The sequence below is a fragment of the Marmota monax genome, unplaced genomic scaffold, assembly GCF_021218885.2.
Source record: "Marmota monax isolate L192 unplaced genomic scaffold, Marmota_monax_Labrador192_F-V1.1 WCK01_AAM20220418_F8-fsc00016, whole genome shotgun sequence".
In the NCBI taxonomy this organism is placed as follows: Eukaryota; Metazoa; Chordata; class Mammalia; order Rodentia; family Sciuridae; genus Marmota; species Marmota monax.
The window spans coordinates 6668734-6689883 of record NW_026695209.1 but is presented as its reverse complement, the minus strand read 5'-3'; positions in this window follow the sequence as shown (position 1 = coordinate 6689883).

Below are 21150 nucleotides of genomic sequence, written 5' to 3'. Positions count from 1 at the left end.
TATATTATATATATATATATATATATATATATATATATATATATATATATATATACCACACACATGTTCCATACATTCTTTATCTATTCATCAGTTAGTGGACATATGGATTTTTTCCATTTTTTGGCTATTGTGAATAGGACTACAATAGGAGTGCACAGTTCAGATTATATTTTGTTTGTATGGAGATCTATCTATCTATCTATCATCAATCTATCATCTATTATTATCTCCAGGAATGGGATTAAGAAACCATATGGTATTATATTTTTAATTTCTTTGAAGACCTGCATAATGTTTCCTGTGATGGTTGGACTAATTTAGATTCCTACCAACAGTCCGCAGGTGTAACTTTCTTACCACATTCTTGCCAGCACTTTTTATCTTTTATCTTATCACCTATCTTACTGGGGTAAAGTAATATCTCCTTGTTTTGATTTACACATCCCTGGTGATTTAGATATTTTGAACATTATTTTCATATATTTGTTTTATATTTGTATGTCTTCAGGTGAGAAATGTCTATTTCAATCCATTGCCTTTTTGAAACTTGGGTTGTTATTGTTTATTTATTTATTTTTTGGCTGTTGAGTTTTGGGAGTTGTTTATATATTTTCACTATCAACCACTCATCAGATGTATAGTTTGCAAATAGTTTATCCCAATCTTTATATTGACTTTCTCCCCACTAAAGTTTCCTTTAACATTAGAAGCGTTTTAGTTTGATGTGATATTACTTATCTATTTTTATTTTGCTTTCTCTATTTGGGGGGTTGTGTCAAAAAATCCCTTGCATATTCCAATGTCCTGAATCATTTCCCTATGTTTTTCTTTTATTAGTTTTCTATCTTAACTTTAAGACTTTAATCTATTTTGAATTGATTTTTGTAGCTGTTGGGTAGTAGGGTTCTAGTTACATTCTTCTCCATGTAGATATTCAATTACTCAGCCATTGTTTATTGAAAAGAGTTTTCTTTCTCCAATGCATGTTCTTAACTCTTTTGTTGAAAATAAGTTGCTGTAGACATATGAATTTGCTTTTAGCCTCATTATTCTGTTCAGTTGGTCTACATGTCACCTTTTATGCCAATACCATACTGTTCTAATGATTGCAGCTTTGTAGTATGCTTCCAATTAAAGTACTCTGATTCCTTTTGCTGGTGGCTTTGGCTATTCAGGTGGTTTAGTGAAATTTAGTGAAATTACCTAAGGCACAACTTGGTTTATTTCCATATTTATTTATTTCCCATATGCTTTCTTTTTCTTTTGCATATTAATATTTTTACCATTTATTATCAGATAGATTTTGGTTTTCAGTACAACAAATTATTTGTATATTGGGCAGTTCTTTAAGGTATTCTAGATATTGCCTATTTTCTATTCAGATGTTTGACTAATATCTTCTCCAAGTTTATAATCTGCATTGTTTCCCCATATGGTGCATTAGTGAATGGATTATACCCTACAATGTATTTACATTTATCACTTTCTTTTCCTTTTTTTGTTTATTTTTGTTGTCCCTTTTCTTTCATTTCCTATTCAGGGAATCCTTTTCAAATTATAAGAAAAAATAAACACTATATGACTGAGTTTGAGGGACTAACACTTATAGAAATAAAAAAAGTAATCATTGTAGGGTTATATTTTTTATATTATGATATCTAACTATATACACACATGTATATATTCTCTGTATTCACAAACTTTTAAAATACAGAAATGTAATACAAAAATAAATAATGATCAAAATGTAATTCCAGAAACTTAATATCATTCCCTGCCCAAACACAATTGAAAATATTAGTTTTATTGTATGTTCTTAAATTTGGGAATGTATTCATGAAATACATTAGATGAATACTAAAAAAAGTAATTACAAGTGTAAAACACACTAGAAAAATACTAAAAGAAGCAATTACAGAGGTATAACTGACTACATAATAAAAAGAAAAATATTAATATTTAAAAGTGCTTAGTTGTAATCATTTTCATCTTCAGTTCACACTGGTATGAAATATTTGATTTAATGTTACTACTTTCTCAGCTTAGGGAGAATCAGCATTGTTGGTGAACATAAATATTTAGAAGGAGATTTTAAAAGGTACAGGATTTTTTTTAAATTTTATATTCTTTATTTTTATTTATTTTTTTGATACTGGGGGTTGAACCCAGGAGCACTCAACCACCTTGCCACATTCCCAGCCCCTTTTACATTTTATTTAGAGACAGGGTTTGGCTATGTTGCTTAGAGCCTCGCTAAATTGCTGAGGATGACTTTAAAATCATTATTCTCTTACCTCAGCCTACCAAGCTACTGCGATTATAAGTGGTCACCACCACATCAGGTCTTTTTTAAAATTTTGCCTCACTAGTAAATGACATTGTCTTGAAACTCAGAAAAAACAAACAACAACAATATATTGGGAATAAATTACCTCCTAAATATTAAAAACATTTCCATAAAGTACCATTTTATTCTAACCTATCTATTCAAAATGTAATAAATTTTAGTGAAATTACCTAAGACACAACTTGGTTAAATTTAATATTCAAATTTGTCTTTATAATCCAGAAATTCAATGTGTGAATAAATAGAATGGAGGGAGAATATTATCAAGAAACAATACATTTGCACTTTTTCAAATAAGTGTCAGTGTTGATTTTTGGTGCTAAATGTATCACATATAGATTTACACAGTTGAATGTATAAAATATGTTAAAATATCTTTCCAAGCACTTTATTTTTCTGAGCTGTGTTGGAAGTGAATGTGGTATTTTGTTAAATGAGAAAAATTTGCACATGCAGCTTATTTATTTCTAAAATGTTTGGTAGCCTGGGTTTAAACTTTAGAAACTCAAAGTATCTGATGTTTTCTTGAACTCACCTTTGCCTAAGAATTCCAGAACAAAAGAATGACTACTGTCTTATTGAAGCAATTTGGTTATAGAAATGTTTATTTCTTATTATTCCTTTTAGTGAATGCCTGATGATATTTGCTCCAGAAGCATAAAATAAGGCAGAATTTGAAGCTTAAGATATTGAATAGGATTTGCATTTGTAATAAGAATGGAAAAAAAGAATAATTGACAGAGATGACTTGAGCTGTGACACATGAACAGACAACTCAGAGCATGGATTGAATTTTGAAGATGATAATATTCTTCAAAAGCCCAATCTGACTGGCCTTTCAATCCTCAATTAAATCATATACTAAAATAATTGTGATCTTGGGTGGACAAACTCTTTTTGCATCCTTGGAAGATCCTAAGATGTCTGATGGCTGAGTGAACTTCATAGAGCCTAGGGACATGGTTTCCATGGAAGGGAGAGATACGCAGTTCATGATGTCTACCAGAGCCTAACCATTGGACCAATTATCTCCAGTTGTGCAAAACAGAATCTGATGGGCTTTACTTCCTATGTAAATTTTAGAATAAGGAAATAAGGAAGATCAACTTCAGCTTCTAACACAGATGCTGGTCTCAGGACTACAAATTTATCTGTTTATCTTTCTTTTTGACCATTTACTGTAGATTCATTTCAATTAAAGCTACTCCCTTGTAACTTCAGTGGCTTACAAGTATGGTGACCTAGACCTTGAATCATGAGGATGCTAAGACTCTGATCACCATATTTCTGATGGTTGCTTTACATGTACACTTATTTGCAATTAAGTCTGCATAAAGAAAGTACCAGTAGGTCACCTAGTTTTCCTGTTTCTACACATAATCATTCTGTGCAAGAGCACCTCCCTCCCTGCCTTATGACCAATGACTATCCCTGCCAAGTCAGTGATTCTTCTTTTAATCCACTTTTGTCTATACCCAAAGAGCTCAAATTTTACTGGTGTAACTTATATTTTGTAGTTAAATAAAGCTTTTGTTGCATCTCCTGAGGTAGCTGCACCCTATTTAGAGATAAGGATCACTAAACCTACCAACCCCAAAATGTAGAAATAGGAAGCACAAGCCTAGTAAGCCATTGTGAACTTTGATAATTGGAAGCACAAGTGCTTCTACTATTTAATTCCAAACTCATGAGTACTTTATAAAGGAAATATAATATCCTTGATTAATATCAATTTTGCATCTGGTGAGATCATATTCCATACTTGCTTAATATTACATTCAAACTTGTACTTCACCCGTGCTCTCAAAATAAAAATAAAAAATATAACTATCATTACCTACAGATAGCTGTGGCTATAGAATGTCCAAAGACCATGTAACATATAATATTTATAATGAAAAGATGAATTGTAATGTTGGATATAAGTTCAAATTTAACTTGATGTAAAAACTAAGTTTATTTCTATATATCAGCAATTATATTCAGACTAAAATTTTAGAAGAAAAATGCCAATTACCAAAGTATCTGATGTTTTCTCACCTTTGTCTAAGGTTAGCAAAGAATCTAATAAGATACAGGTCTACAGGATAAACTCTAAATCATATAAATTCAACAAATAAATGAATGGGGTTGTATAATATTAATGGATTGAAGACATTTTAAAGACATCAATTATTTTGTGTAGGATCATGGATTCAACTAAATCACATCAAAATTACAGCAGGATTTATTGTCAACATTGCAAATAAATTCTAAAATTTATAAGGCATGAAAGGGGTAAAGAAAAGCCAGGCTGCATTTTAAGGAAGAACTAGATGGAGAAGGTATTCCACTAGATAATGATGTTTATTATAAAAACTGCATATAGATAAAGAAATGTAAGATTAGCACAAATACAGGTAAATTAAACAATGAAATAGAATAGATTCCCTAGAAACTGTCATAGGGATATATAGCACTAATTTATAGATAAGCAGAAGGGTAAGTACAGCACAATTTTGTAAATAAAGGGCCTTGGGTCAATAGGATACAATAGTCCTACTTCCCATTGATGATCACTGTTAATTACTCTTGACAACATGCTGTGTTATTTTATTACTGTTCATCTGTGGTAGGTTAGTATATAATAGGATTTATGGATCCCATGGATATCCTTACTGTCATATCACCTTTGCTGAGAAATGGTTCTTTTGATCTAAAGTTGGATTTTCCAGGATAACCAAATAACTGGTTCAAAATTCAGTAAACTCTTGCTCACTAAGACCTTGTACAGAGAAAAGAAATACTAACTTTATATTATATAATGAACAAGGAGCTCTGCTTTCACCTTGGGAAAGTCCAATGTAAACAAATTTTATTAAGTAGCTGCAAATTATCCTGAAAAATATTGCTATATCAAACATACAAGCAGTCTTGATGCCTTGGAGATTTGATATTTGTGGAAACATTACCTAGATTAGTTTTTCTGAGTTGGAATTTATGCTGTTGAGGCTTAGATAGCCCCTATCTGTGATACTATATCTACTCCATATGTACACTGTTTGCCTGCTTTGTGGTGGTCAATGACAAGGCCTGGCTAGAGACAGCTTGTCAAGTCATCCCTTCTCTATGATTATTTAGGGACCAACTGTTTTGTGATAGACTATCCACAGTTGTCTTCAAATAAAACATAAAGCATTTTCCTAACTTGCTCTGAAAACCATAGGAGTACCCACATTTATTCCACAGATCTAGACATACAGCATCCAGATTTTCCTTTCAGATGCTCTACCATCCTCTAAGTTGTCACTGTTCACAGATGCATTTACCTTGATACTCTTGTATTTCTGTGCAAATGGAATCCTCATATGTGCTGCCCAATGCTGTGGTCTTTAGGATTTCTACAGATAAACTATGCAGCAAGGGTGCAGAAAGATCATTGGAGCCTTCTCTTCATAACAACTGTTAGAATGTGAAGAAAGCTAAATTGGAAGAACATAAATTTGTAACTAAACAGCAGTGATAATGAAGACTCAGATAATTTACAGAATTAATTGGAACTAGAATATAAGTTCAGAATTTTTCCAATTGAAAAAAATGATCTGGATCATTAAATGGAGGTACATAGCCCCCAGGAGGGGGCATAACATCCCATCGGGGAGGCAGCTCCTTGTGAAGGCAGCCATTGTCTGTTCTCTGTTAGCACTAAACATTCCCCTTACCTGGCAAAACAAATTCCCTAGCCTGAAGGAAGGAAATGAGAAGTACAGCAAACCATCCATTTTGGAAAACACATTACGATAAATCGGGATAATACAAAAGGCCACTATGTATATAGGATTACTTTTGAAGACTGCCGATTTTTTGAAATATTCTTTTTCTAATTAAATCAAGGAGGGGATGAAAAAGCACTTTAGATGTTACAGATATTCACCAACATAGAGTACTGCTATTATTAAAAGAAAATCTTAGGGCAGTAAGGCAGTTTTTATCCTTATTTAACTTACCTACTATTGAAAAGTAGCTATTGTCAACAGCCACATGTGCTGAATAAATAATTTAAAACTTTGTGCTATTGGATAGAAAAAAATGTAAGAATAGGAAGTACCTGTTTTGTATGCTTAAAATGTATCAATCCTCCTTTAATATTTTAATATAGTAGATATAAGAATATTTTCAGCTTTATCATAAAACCTGACAGCAAAAAAGACTTTAAAGGGCATTTTTAGGAAATTTCATATTTTTTATATATATATATATATATATATATATATATATATATATATATATACATACACATATATATATGTAGTAATATATTACTAATTACATTGCTATAATTAATAATATAATTAATGGCCTAATATTGATGCATCATTAACAAAGTCCTTTCTTTATTCAGATTTCCTTGTCTTTAAATGGTGGTTTTCCATTGTTTTAGTCAGCTTTTTCTCTGCTGGGACTAAAAGACCTGACTGACACAATTGTAGAGGAGGAAATGTTTATCTTGGAGCTCAAAGGTTCAAAGGTCTCAGTCCATAATTAGGCAACTCCATTTCTTGGGCTTGAAGTAAGGCAGAATATAATGGCAGAAGAATGTGATGAAGTGAAGTGGCTCAAATGATGATCAGAAAGTAGAGAGAGACTCCACTTGCCAGATACAAAATACATACCCCAAAGGCATGCCCCCACCTCCTCCAACCACAAGCTACCTGCATTCAGTTACCACTCAGTTGATCCCATCTGGATTCTTTCTCTGATTGGTTGAAACTCTCATAACCCCAAAATTTCTAGGTCTCCTCTAAACCTTCTTGCATTATCTCACACATAAACTTGTGGGGGCACCTCATGTCCAAGTCAAAACATCCATTTTAGGATCCCCTTGGGGACACCACTTGCATTTATTCAACACATCCTTAACCTTCTTTTGGTCATGAACATTTCTCAGACAATTTAAGGTCCTTGACAATTCTGAAGAGTGCTGGTCAGTTATCTTATAGAGTATCTTTTAATTTTGGAATTTTATGGGTTCTAAATGATCTCTAATATTCTTACAATTATCACAAAAAATATGTTTCCAGTAGAAAGATGGAAGGGATCAGTGCTTTTTCAGGATATCGAGAACATGTGTTACCAATCTGCCTTAGCACTGTTGATATTAGTATCTGCTCTCTTTCTGTGGTTTTTGTCAGCCTTTGTCAAAGGTGAAGTTGATCTCCCATGCTTTCTCCATTTAATGGTATGGTTTTGGGAGGAAGTTTTTGTATGCAGCTCAAATTAAGGAGTCCGAGTTCTTAAGGGCAGATTATCTACTTTAAATATTTAACACTGTTCCATACCACATATTTTCTATTTTCTCAATTATTTATTTATTTAATCATTTGCTTCTATCAGTATGGAATCATCACTATTTACTTTTTACTTAGGTCTATTTTACTTATTTTTGATCAAATTGTTACAGGTTTGATCAGAGTATTCTGCTTCTTGGGCCTCTCAGATGACTGTCCTATCTCCAAATATAGTCATTTAAGGTACAAGGGGTGAGAACTATTGCATATGAACTTTGATGGGCACATTTCGCACATAACAGATCATTTTACTTTTGTTGAATTATAATTTATTTTATTGAAGTTGTTTGCATTGATATTCATGAGAAATATTATTCTGTAATTTCTTTTTTGTAATATGTTTATTTTTTAATTAGAGTAATGTAACTTTCTTAAAAGGAATTAGATTAATTTCTTCTTTGCTTCCGTTTTATGAAGAGACTGTGCAAAATTGGCAAGTCTTACTAAACTTTTTGTAGATTTCACTATGAAACCAACTGGGCCTAATTATTTCATTGTGAAAGCATACTAATTATCTTCAAATATGTATGTGACTATTACACCACGTCTACACAATTATCTTTAAACATTTCAGTATGTAAACATTTCTATGTAGAGTTTATGAAGGTTTGTCTAACTGTAATTCATTATTGCATTGATTATTCTAGTATTTCCATTAATTATCAGTACTCCAACTTTCAAATTATATAAACTGCCATTCAATTAATTAATTGTTCAACTGTAATCTACCTGTAGAGCAATATCATATCATATTGACGATATAATTCATATCGTTAAAAATGCAGCTTTGTCAATTACAAGAACACAGTGTTTATTTATAGTTCTTTGATCTTTAGGCCAACAAACTTTGGTCACTTTCAAATCCCTTACATCAACCTTCCTCCCCACTTTCAGTGAAATTGTTTATACATTTGTAATACTGTTAGATAATTTTATGACATTTTTACTCCATTCAAAGATCCCATGATATCATAAATTATTTTTTCAACAATCAAATATATTCAGGTTCACTCTGTGCTATGAAGTACTGTGTGTTCATTCTTTGAGTTGTGAAGTTACAAGTTTTGACAAAAGCATAGTATCATGTAAGTACCTGTATAGTTACATATAGATTACATTCACCACACTAAAAACAATCTTCTGAACTTCATCTATTAATCCTCCTTCCTCATGTTCAACCAAAATTCGAGCAACCATAAATAAATCTTTATATCATCTCTATAGCTTTCTTTTCAAGAAATCATAAAATTGTGGTCATACAAAATGCAACCTTTTCTAACTGGCTTCTTCCACTTATAAATGTGCATTAAAGGTTCAGTCATATATTTTGTTGCTTAATAATTCATAAATTTTTGCCATTAAGTAATATTCCACTCTCTAGATGTGCCCAAGTTTCTTTGTTCACTCACCTTTTGAAGTACATCTGGAAGATTTCCAAATTTTGGCTATTATGAATAAGGCTATTATAAACATTCATGTGAAAATTTTTATGCAAGAGTAAATTTCATGTCATTTTGGTGACTTTTTAACTGGTTAAATAACTGGCAAAATTGCTTTATATTAAGGAAAGACTATGTTCAGCTTTACAACAAAATGACAAAACACCTTCCATGGTGGTCTGACATGTTTCATTTTCATCAGCAATGAATGAGAATTTCTGTTGAAATGCATCCTTTCCAATGATTGGCATTGTTGTTCACTCTAATTGTTGCATCATTGTTTCACATTGTTATTTTATTTTGCAATGATATGATGACATATGACATAATATTTTATTTTTATTTTTGGTACTAGGGATTGAACCCAGGTCACTATACCATTCAGCTACATCCCCAGCCTTTTTTATATTTTATTTTGCTTAGATCCTCACAAATTTGTGGAGACTAGCCTTAAATGTATCTTTCTGCCTCAATCTCATAAGTTGCTGGAATACAAGTATACATCCCCATACTCAGCCTAATATATAATTTTTTGAGGAACATAAACATTCAAACTATAGCAATTTCTGATGTGCCCAAGTAGTTCACTGATTTTGATATTTTTATAGTATCTGTATTTAATATTATGAAGTAATCCTCTAAGATATGGTAAATTCCAAATTTTTTGTTTATTTATTTTTATTTTATATTATTACCAAGTGCCACAGTCTGGCTGGGCACAAAATCACGAGCTACTCAAGCAGGAACAAAGTTTATTTTTTGAAACTGCCACCAATGTCCAGTACCGCCTGGGAAGATTTTTTCCACCCATGCGGCCTCCTCCCGGACCCGCAGAGAGAGCTCCTCCCCCGGAACTCCCTCCTACTGTACTTCCCCAACCAATGGGAACTCTCCAGGAGTCCAGTAGCCGGCCTAGGTGAACAGCAGGAGTCCAATATCCATATGAATGCAAATCTTAACATAATCATATCATCTCAATGGCTAGCTGGCTTCACCTTTCTACCAAAAATGCCATGCATCATATACTTGGCTCTTAGCATCTCCCCCTTCTGTTTAATTAACAAGCAATCTGGCTAGGGACCGTTCCTGTTAGGTTTGTCCAATTCAACATATGGTTCTTACCCGTCATCGGAAAACTGACTTTTAGGCGTCAGCCTCCTGTCTTAGGCTGATACCACTGCAATTGGATCATACCCGTCACTGACTACCGGTTCAGCATATAGCCATATTTGTGGATAGGCCTATGTACCAGTGGGGGGGTGAGGTTCTTTGCCTCACCTCTGTTGGCCCCCAAATTTGGCCTTGGTGCCGGTGGGGGGGTGAGGTTCTTTACCTCACCTCTGTTGGCCCCCAAAATTAGACCATCACTAGTAGAAGGGAGGAGGATACAGAAATGTCATGACACCAAGTCAATTAACGGCTCCTAGGAAAAATTGCATCACTGGTGACACATCAGCAAAGATACGCTAGCACTACCATAATTCGCTGCATCAACAAATAGATCACAAAGCATACAAGTGATAAATAGTCCAGGCAAGTTCTGTAAGCAGTTCAAAGCAGAGGAATCTATCAATATGTCCATATCCTCCCAAAATAAAGCATACAAGTGATACATAGTCCAGGCAAGTTTTGTAAGCAGTTCAAAGCAGAGGAATCTATCAATATGTCCATATCCTTCCAAAATAAATCGACTCATTGACTGAGCATTACTTGTTGAGTTATAAATCATTGATGTATCAGTTTACACGGTTTGTTGTGATAACTCTCGAAGAAGTTGTAGTTTGGTTTTATCTTTGTCTTCACTGGCACTGGGATGAAAATAGGAATTTTGACAATGATGGTAAAAAAAAAAATATGTAACATTTCAACAGGCTAAGAAAACAATATTTAGAACAATTTACATTATCCTGAACAGAATTATTAAATATAATGAAAAGGAAAGGTGAAAGTAAACAAACAGATCTGTTAACCTTCTATTTGTTCATATATTAAAACAATCCTCAACAGCAGTTTACCCAAATTAAATTAAACTATTAAAATCACGTGAATAATTAAAAAAAAAAATTTTTGGATCCATGTGCATGAGCGCTCCTCATATGTGATATATGGACATACGCACATACAGACATACAACACAAAACAGAAGTGTGCACACGTAACATATAACACATAAGACAATAGTAAAGGCCTTGTAGCTTTACCTAGGTGAAATCTCCATTGCAATGTTCAAAAACTCCACAGTCAAAAAATAAAACTGATCAGAAAAAACATTAACCTATTTCTGTATGAGCTCAAAAATAAAATAGAACTTTATGATGTGGGAAAAAGCAATAATAAAATAGATATTGAAAAAAACATCCTGGTTAATCACTGTCGCAGATGTAAGAATAGCCAAGCTGGAGATCTGGATATCAGCTGTTATGGATTTGAGTCGAATCATCTTCCTTTTGGTCTGTAGAAATTGTTTTAGTTAGTCTCTCTGGAATCCAAATCGGCTGCTGTTCTTCCTGTGGAAAAACACAAACAGAGCCCCGACTCCAGACTATCACTGGGTCAGGATCTTTCCATTGTCCTGTTAGAATATCTTTCCAAAGTACCTTAGGCTTATGTACATTTTTTGGATACAAATGTCTTTCCGCAGCACTAAGCCCTGATGAATCCAAATTTAAAAAGTTTAGAGTAAAAAGGGTTATTTTAAGTTTATCTTTGGGGGATATATACCCCTTTCCAATTCCCTCCTTTTGTTTTAATAAGTACATTTTAATAGTTTGATGAGCTCTTTCAACTATGCCTTGTCCTTGTGGATTGTATGGAATTCCTGTTATGTGAGTAATGCCAAATGATGAGCAAAATTGTTTAAAAGAGGTGGACATATAACCAGGACCATTATTGGTTTTTAACTGTTTTGGAACGCCCACAGTGGCAAAATTTTGTAAGCAATGAGCTATAACATCTTTAGTTTTTTCTCCGGCATGAAGGGAGCTCATCAGAAATCCGGAAGAAGTATCGACTGTAACATGTAAATATTTTAATTTTCCAAATTCTGGCAAGTGTGTGATGTCCATCTGCCAAATATGGTTAGGTATCAGTCCTCTAGGATTGACTCCAAGATTAACTTGTGGTAAAAATGTCACACAATTTTGACATTGTTTTATTATATGTCGGGCTTGTTCTTTAGTTATTTTAAAATGCTTTTGTAAAGTATTAGCATTGACATGGAACCTTTCATGAAAATTTATAGCTTCTTCTATTGTGGAGAAAATATGTATGTCATGTGTAGATTTATCTGCTAACTCATTGCCCAAACTAAGGGCTCCAGGCAATCCTGTATGTGCCCTGATATGTCCTATAAAGAATGGATCTTTTCTGTCCCAGATTAGACTTTGTATAGTAGAAAACAAAGAGAAAACAGTAGAAGAAGGGGAAATCCTACCAGCATCTTCAAGGGATACTATAGCATTAACTACATACTGACTATCAGAAAATAAATTAAATACAGAATCTTTAAACATCATAAAAGCTTGTAATACTGCATTAAGCTCTACCTTTTGAGCTGATTGGGTACTAAAAATGTAAAAGTTTGATCAGGGGTAACTACTGCTGCTGTACCATTATTTGACCCATCAGTGAATATATTTGGAGCATTTATGATAGGGTTTTTTTTTTTGTCATCTTCGGAAAAACTACAGGATGTTTAGACCAAAAAGACAGCAAAGGATTAGACGGTAAGTGATTATCAAATGAAACATTAGATTTACACATGATTATTGCCCAAGTATTTAACTCATTAGCTAACTCATCAATTTGATCCATAGTATATGGAGTAATAATTTTATTGGGAGAAATTCCAAACACTCCCTTGGCTGCCTTTATTCCTTTGAGTATTAACTGTCCTACAGCCTCAGGATATCTAGTAAGAATAGTGTTAGGAGAATAAGATAAATGTATCCACAATAATGGACCTTCTTGCCAGAATACTCCTGTAGGAATATTTTTTGTTGGCAGTACAATAAATAATAAAGGCAAACTTATATCAATTCTATCCAAATGCATATTTTCCATATATGTTTCAATGATTTTTAATGCCTTTCTTGCTTCAGGCGTCAACATGCGGGGTGAATTTGGATCTGATGGACCTTTTCAAATAAAGGTCCCAACTCTCCTGTTGGTATGCCTAGATAAGGCCTTATCCAATTTATGTCTCCTAATAACTTTTGAAAGTCGTTAAGTGATTTGAGTTGATCTACTCGTATTTGAATTTTGGGTGGACGGACCATGGTTGAGGATAATAAAACCCCTAAATAATTAATTGGAAGATTTAATTGTACTTAATCTATTGCTATCTCTAGATTATATTTTTTTTAATAAATTTGTAAGTGTGGCATAACATTCTAGCAATGTGTTTTTATCTTTATGTGCCAATAACACATCATCCATATAGTGAAATATTTGTAGTTCAGGATTTTGATTTCTAAGTGGCTGGATTGCTTTGTTAACATAAATTTGACACATAGTTGGACTATTAGCCATCCCTTGAGGGAGTACTTTCCATTCATATCTCTGATCAGGACCTTCATGATTTAGTGCAGGGATAGTAAATGCAAAATGTGGACTATCCTCGGGATGAATTGGAATTGAAAAAAAAACAATCTTTAATATCTATAGCTAAAACATACCAGGTTTTTGGTAAAGCAGACAATTGGGGAATCCCTGATTGAGCAGGTCCCATAATAACCATCTCATTATTAATGGCTCTTAAATCTTGTAATAATCTCCATTTACCAGATTTCTTTTTAATGACAAAAATGGGAGTATTATGGGGAGATACGGAAGGTTGTATATGTCCCTCCGCTAATTGTTGTTTGACCAGGTCATGGGCTATTTGTATCTTTTCTTTAGTCAGGGGCCACTGAGGAACCCACACTGGTCTTTCTGATTTCCAAGTAATTTTGATTGTCTCAGTGGCCCTTTCTGAAAACCCAATCCATGTCTATTTGTTTTTTGATCTATTTGAATTGGTGCTGTCATACCTTGTTCTTGTTCTCTTAATCTTTCTTCTTTCCTAAAGCCTTGTCTAGCCCTAGTAGTGGGCGCATTAGGATTGATGTTATTTGTTAATGTCAAACCTAATTGATCTAGGACATCTCATCCCCATAAATTTATAGGAAGATGATCCAATACATAGGGCTGTATAGTTCCTTCACATCCTTCAGGATCCTTCCAATCTAATACCATTGCACTTCTATGGGGATTAGTTGCCACTCCTAGGCCTCGAAGCGTTTGAGTGGCTTGTTGTAATGGCCAGTGTTTTGGCCATTCTTGACGAGATATTATGCTAAGGTCAGCACCTGTGTCCAGTAGCCCAATAAAGTCATGTCCTTGAATATTTAGTTTTAGCATGGGGCGAGAATCTAGATTTAAAGACAGCATAGCCCAATCTACACCTGTGGAGCCTAATCCCTTGGAACCTCTTTCTACAGTACGACTGGAAAATTTATCATGTAGGCTGGGTATTATTAATAACTGTGCTATTCTATCTCCTGGTGAAATTACTGATATACCTCTTGGAGATCTAGCTATAATTTTTATTTCACCGTCATAATCAGGATCAATTACCCCAGGACTTATCATAAGTCCTTTTAGTGTTGAAGAACTGCGTCCCAATAATAAGCCTACTGTTCCTTGGGGAAGAGGTCGTTTTACTCCTGTGGGAATGATTTGAACTCCCATCTCTGGAGTTAGTACTGCTCTGGCAGAGGCGCAGATGTCCAACCCTGCGCTCCCTCTAGTTTGTCTGATGAGGGATTTAATGGATAATGCGTCCTGGGCACTACCTTGATGGTGCTGCTGGGTTCCTCCATTGCCCCGTATATTTGTGGTTTGGGGCCCTGGAGCATTGGGCCCTCCAGTCCTTTTTTTGGCAATGGGGCCTGATGTCTTTCTCCACGATATCGTGGGTAAACACTTGGTCCTTGTCTGTTTTTTGATAACGGAATACCCTCTATGGTGGTTTGAGAACGGCATTAATTAGCCCAATGTTTCCCTCTACGGCATCGTGGGCAAATACCCGGTATTCTATTCCTTTGATACCTAGCTTTGTTAAACCCTCCTCCTATGGGGCAACTCCTCTTAAAATGTCCTGTTTGATCACAATTATAGCATGTTTTTGGCCTGGCATCTAAAGCCTGTTGTACTGCTGCTAAGACTTGCCCTTGTTCATTAATGTCTCTACATAATTTAATATATGTGTTTAAATCTTCATGTTTCCATGGTCTGATGACCTCTCTGCAGCAACAATTTGCTTGGTCATAAGCCAGTTGTTTTATAAATGGCATTGCCTGTTCTGTATCCCCAAGTACTCTAGATGCTGTCTGAATAAGCCTATCTACAAATTCAGCGTAAGGTTCATTAGCTCCTTGTATTACCTTAGATAATTTTCCTTGTAAATCTCCATGCCCCTGTAAAGTTTTCCATGCCCTAACTGCGTCTGCAGCAATTTGTGCGTATACGCCAGGATCATATTCAATTTGTTGCCGTTGACCCTCATAAGGTCCTTTTCCTAATAACATATCTAGATTTCTTTGAGGGTAACCGGCTGCTGCATTTCGCCTAGCTGTCTCCATGCAAAATTCCTCATTGGCAACCTTCCATAACAAATATTGTCCTCCATTTAGCACAGATCGACACATGTTATCCCAATCTGCTGGCGTCATGTCTAAGTTGGTAATGGATTCGACCATGCTCACAGTGAAGGGTGCTTGTGGCCCGTAGGTTGTTACAGCCTCCTTTAATTGCTTCACTGTTTTGAAATCTAAAGCATGGTGAGTTCGTTGCCCTCCTGCCTGCTCAAGTACAGGGCATGCTAATCTTTGGGGTCCTGCCTCAGGATTCCGTCCATCAACTACGGGAGTTGAGGGCCGCTCAGCTGTAGATGGAGCTGTTGGTTGAATTACGCCCTCTGGTGATAGAACGGGGTTAGTAGCAGCCTCCTGTTGTAATTCCCCGCCTGATGGTTGTTTTTCCTCTAAGCTTTCTTTCTTCAAATCTTCCTCTGTCTGACTAGCTTGAGAGACCTTCTCTTTCGCTTGACCTAACATGTTTTCTACCATAGTCTGGACCTCTAACAATTTACTTAACAGTCTTTCGGTTTGTTTTTTACTAGTTTCTAATCTACTATAAAGGTAACGCAACCCAATAAGATAGCATAAAACAAAACTGAAACAGAATGAAACAAAAACCGAACAAAGAATAGTTGTATCAATTTTCTCTTTCTCAGGGCCGAACAACTTCAAACCTTGAGCCAACCATTTTTCCCAGTTTGCCTGAGAAAATTCTAGGGATAGGCAGCTTGAAACAAAAACAAGATAAATCAAAACGAGAACACATTGTTTTTTGAAATGGTCAACCATTTTGTTGCCTTCCCTCAGGGGCGAGCAATTTTACTCACCTCCAAGCTTCAGGCGTTCCCCGTGTGGGCCGCCAGTTGCCGCAGTCTGGCTGGGCACAAAATCACGAGCCACTCAAGCAGGAACAAAGTTTATTTTTTGAAACTGCCACCAATGTCCGGTACCGCCCGGGAAGATTTTTTCCACCCATGCGGCCTCCTCCCGGACCCGCAGAGAGAGCTCCTCCCTGGGAACTCCCTCCTACTGTACTTCCCCAACCAATGGGAACTCTCCAGGAGTCCTGTAGCCGGCCTAGGTGAACAGCAGGAGTCCAATATCCATATGAATGCAAATCTTAACATAATCATATCATCTCAATGGCTAGCTGGCGTCACCTTTCCACCAAAAATGCCATGCATCATATACTTGGCTCTTAGCAACCAAGTAAGTTTAATTTCTCTTGATACTTTTGGTGACCAATTTGTTATAAAAAGTATGTTTTTTACTTTCCAAATATTTTTGGTCTATTCTACATATCTTTGCGCTGTTAAATTATAGATATTTATTTTTAAAATCATATGAGTGATGACTTTTTATCTTGTTATATATTAGAAGAAGTTTAGATACTCACTACAGAGGAATTAAAAGACAAAAATCTCTAAAATTTGGCCCACAGGGTTAAAAAATGGCACCTGCATTTTCATGTAATTTAGGTTGAAAATATCTACAAAGAATAAAAAGTCTGAAATAAGATGAAACATTTTATTTTAGTATAATTTAATAAGATAAATTAGCAAATATTTGTAAATTTCTAACTCATTCTTAAATAATAAAATTGCTGAGCCTTTCCATATGTGTGTATAAATGTACCCTCTATTATTCACTTATAGATTTTCAAACTACAGCATTATATTGCCATCATAATTCAATGTTTTATGACATATTCATATTGTTAATATTTTCAATATGGATCTTCTGTACCCCTTATAATTCCTGAATATGATGATTTTATATATATGATCTTAAGAAAAAAATATTACTATCACAGAAGCATGAAATAAAGGGTTAATCAAAAGTGAATAAAAGTAACTTTACATTTGAGGATTATGGAAAATATTTCAATGGACATGGTAGTACAGTACGTTATCAGAAATTAACTCAAAAATGATACATATATTATATAACTTATTACAGAATGGGAAATTTAGGGGGATTTCAATTTTAACCATTCATCCTACAACTGTCTATTGACTAACTCTACATTAATTCCTACTATCAACACTTGATGTGAAATAGTAAAACCCATCAAAATAAAGACACTCTGATTTCAAATGATAAACTGTCTATTGAACTTCATTGCCATGTGACCCATCATAGAATAATGTACTACAAGTACTAATATGACTACAACATATTTTATCCACGGTGTATTGTTTAAGACACTATAGGATACATTTGTTTTTAAAATAATTTCTTAAAATCACATATAATACAAAAAATAGTGTAAATTTTTTCCATATTTTCAAGCATTATTTGCATACTACCACATGACCTTGTTAAGTGCATCACTTAATCTTAAAAAGCCTTGCTTATTTACCAATGAAATGGGAACAAAAATTTCTAACCCATAGTCTTCCATGTGATAATCAACATAAATAATAAATTTATGATCATTTGATACCTGCAAATCTTTAACAAATGTCACATGCCACATTCACAAATATACATTTATTGAGTATTTTGTGGGTGAAACTCATGGTTTTATTAGGTTTGAGAAATTATGCATATAAAATAGACATGTTGCTTAAACTTATGTCTATAGAGCAACAAAAGGACAAAAAAGCTATCATATTTACTAATTTCTCTCCCAATCACAAATCAGAAATAATATGATATATTAGGTAGCAAGAAGCACAGTATCTTATTTAATCAAGTCACAAACCCTATGTGAAAGAAGCTTTTTTTAAAAAAAAAATAATAGATGGAAAAGCTTGAGAGAAAGCCTTGAGAAAATGTCTTAGCTTCAGGGGGGGAAATATATATATAAAATCATGACACACTTTAATATGATTCTCCAATTTCCATTTGACATTGAAAAGTATTTCTTATTACATGATCACCATCAGGTAAAATTTCAATTTATTTTTTTAGAGAACAGTTGGAGGAAGCTGTCTGAAAAGCAAAATGTTTTCAAAGGTCATGAAAATGGAAATGCTGACAAGAGATAACAGGACATTCTCCTAGGAAGCAGTGCACATGATAATTTAATTTCTTAAAATACTCAGTTGAGAAGATTTTTTAACTTTATTTTTAACTGCAAGGAATAGTAAGGCCTGGCACTTTCAGTAAACAGCCAAGATTTGGAAATGATTTCACACCTTAAAACCTACAGCTTTGTGCCAAGTATTGGCTCCTTTATTCCTGTTCATTTACTAAATCTTTGTATCTAGAACCTCAGCATCCTATCTCTTGCACAACAGTAATTAATATAAATCTTCTATTTTTCTTAGAAATTTGACTCCATGAATGGAATTAGAGGATGTTTCTATGAATAAATAAATAAATGAAAAGAGTCCTGAAACAAAAGGGTAGGGAGAATATGAACTATATTTGCATCTATTGTGTTCAAACTGATTATTATAGAAATTGACTGCAGTTAATAAGGCTATCTTTGATTTGCAAATATCACTTAGTTCACTAGATGAGATAATATATATGTGGATATATATATATATATATATATATATATATATATATATATATATATTTCTTTCAGACTCCTTGAATTCTGATTTTCCTCTTTTATTGTGAAGGCTATTGCTCAATCTAAGTATACTGAGTCAGTATTCTGGAAAATAGCTCTGAGCAGAAATAAAGGGCATGCGAAGAGTTCATGTAATCTAGTTTCTTCTTCTCAGAGGTGAGTCTTTTGGAGCTTATTCTCTAATGTCCAAAAATATTTATTCCATGTTCTTCCTGTTTTTCTAGTTGTGACTTAAAGGAGGATAGTTCTGACTCAAAAGGATAAGTCCTTAAGCTACCTTCTTTCAATATCTGTTTAGGCTATAAAACTCAGAAAACAAGAAAAAAAAACAACCTAGAATTTAGACAACCGAGTCAAAAGGAAATTAAACATGAATGGGATTGATTCTTCTCAACTCAACTTGCATATGAAAAAAAATGTCTCAAATCAAGATGAGCATATGAAGGTTAAACAAGCCACAGATTATTCCTGTGATAGTGATAGTGTTTGAGGGATTAATTGGAATCATTCCTTTTATGTAACAGAAGAGAGAATGAGCAATGATTTCTACTTACTTTGATAATGTTGATTTGTGTCAATGAATTTATCTTTTATATTGTTGCTCTTACCCTCTTTATGCAGTTTCTTGCTGATGAAATAATTCTCACCATTCTACTAGCCTATTCAGTAGATGTAGGAGATTCAGTTTTCAATATCTGCAAACTAAGTAAACTTCAATGGAAATATTTTATATATAAAAGAAGCTTTCACAACAAAATATTTCCAAGGTCCAGTATGCAATCTAATTATTCAAAATGTCAAAAAACATGAAAAGTAACCCAATCTAAACTGAAAAGACATTAAGTAATGACCAAATATAAGCCAAATCATTTGTGAAAATCCATCAAATGAGCACTTTCAGGCAGTTGTTATTACTATGATAAATAAAAGAAAATACAATTGCAATGAATGAAATGATAAAAAAATCCAAGTAGACAAGAATATATTTTAAAAAGGACCAAAAAGAAACATTAAACAAAAATTTAAAAAATAAATATAAATTTGTTGGGCATTTTTAATAATTAATAGAAACAATAGTTTGTGGATTTTAAATATTTGAAGCAAATTTTATGAAATAAGTGCAAAAATAAAATGCTGAAAACCATCTAACCTTTCAGAGAAATTTAAAGAGTGCTTAGGTTAATGAAGAGAAAGGCCTTCTTCATAGTCTGCAAGACTCAATGTAGTTATCTATGTTCCTTAAATTAATCAATAGGTTCAACCAATATCTAATGAAAATTTATGCAGACTTAAAACCCAGTATTTAAACTAACCAATATTGTTTATAAATTTCATATAAAAATACAAAGAATTTAAAATATTTAAATCCTTGTTATTTTTTAAAAAAGAATTTATACACCACAATTAAAATAATACTTACAAAGCTTTATTATGTACAATTGTGCATATGAAACACATAATGCATGTTGTAAATAAGATCACATGTGAGCAAATGATTTTTCAAAATAAAACCAAGTCATCTAAAAAGAGAAATAATGTGTTTTCAAACATTGGTGCAATGAATATAGATAACTAAATTAAAAATTAACAAAACATGAGAATTGAATATTACATCTTACCATATATAAACCTGAATGAGTCAAACTTTTAATGTCAAACTTAAGATCATACAACCATGTAATAAAACAGTTATGAAGTTGTACCAATTGAACATTGAAATATTTGCTATCTAAAACACAAATAGAAATCTTAAATTAAAAATAACTGACACATTATTCTAACTCAGTTTTTGTGTCCTGACAAAAGAAAATTTAAAGTTAATGTGAAAAGTCAAGCAGGAGAATTTCATTTTTAGTGAAAGTAAAATGTAATTCTCAAGCAAAGA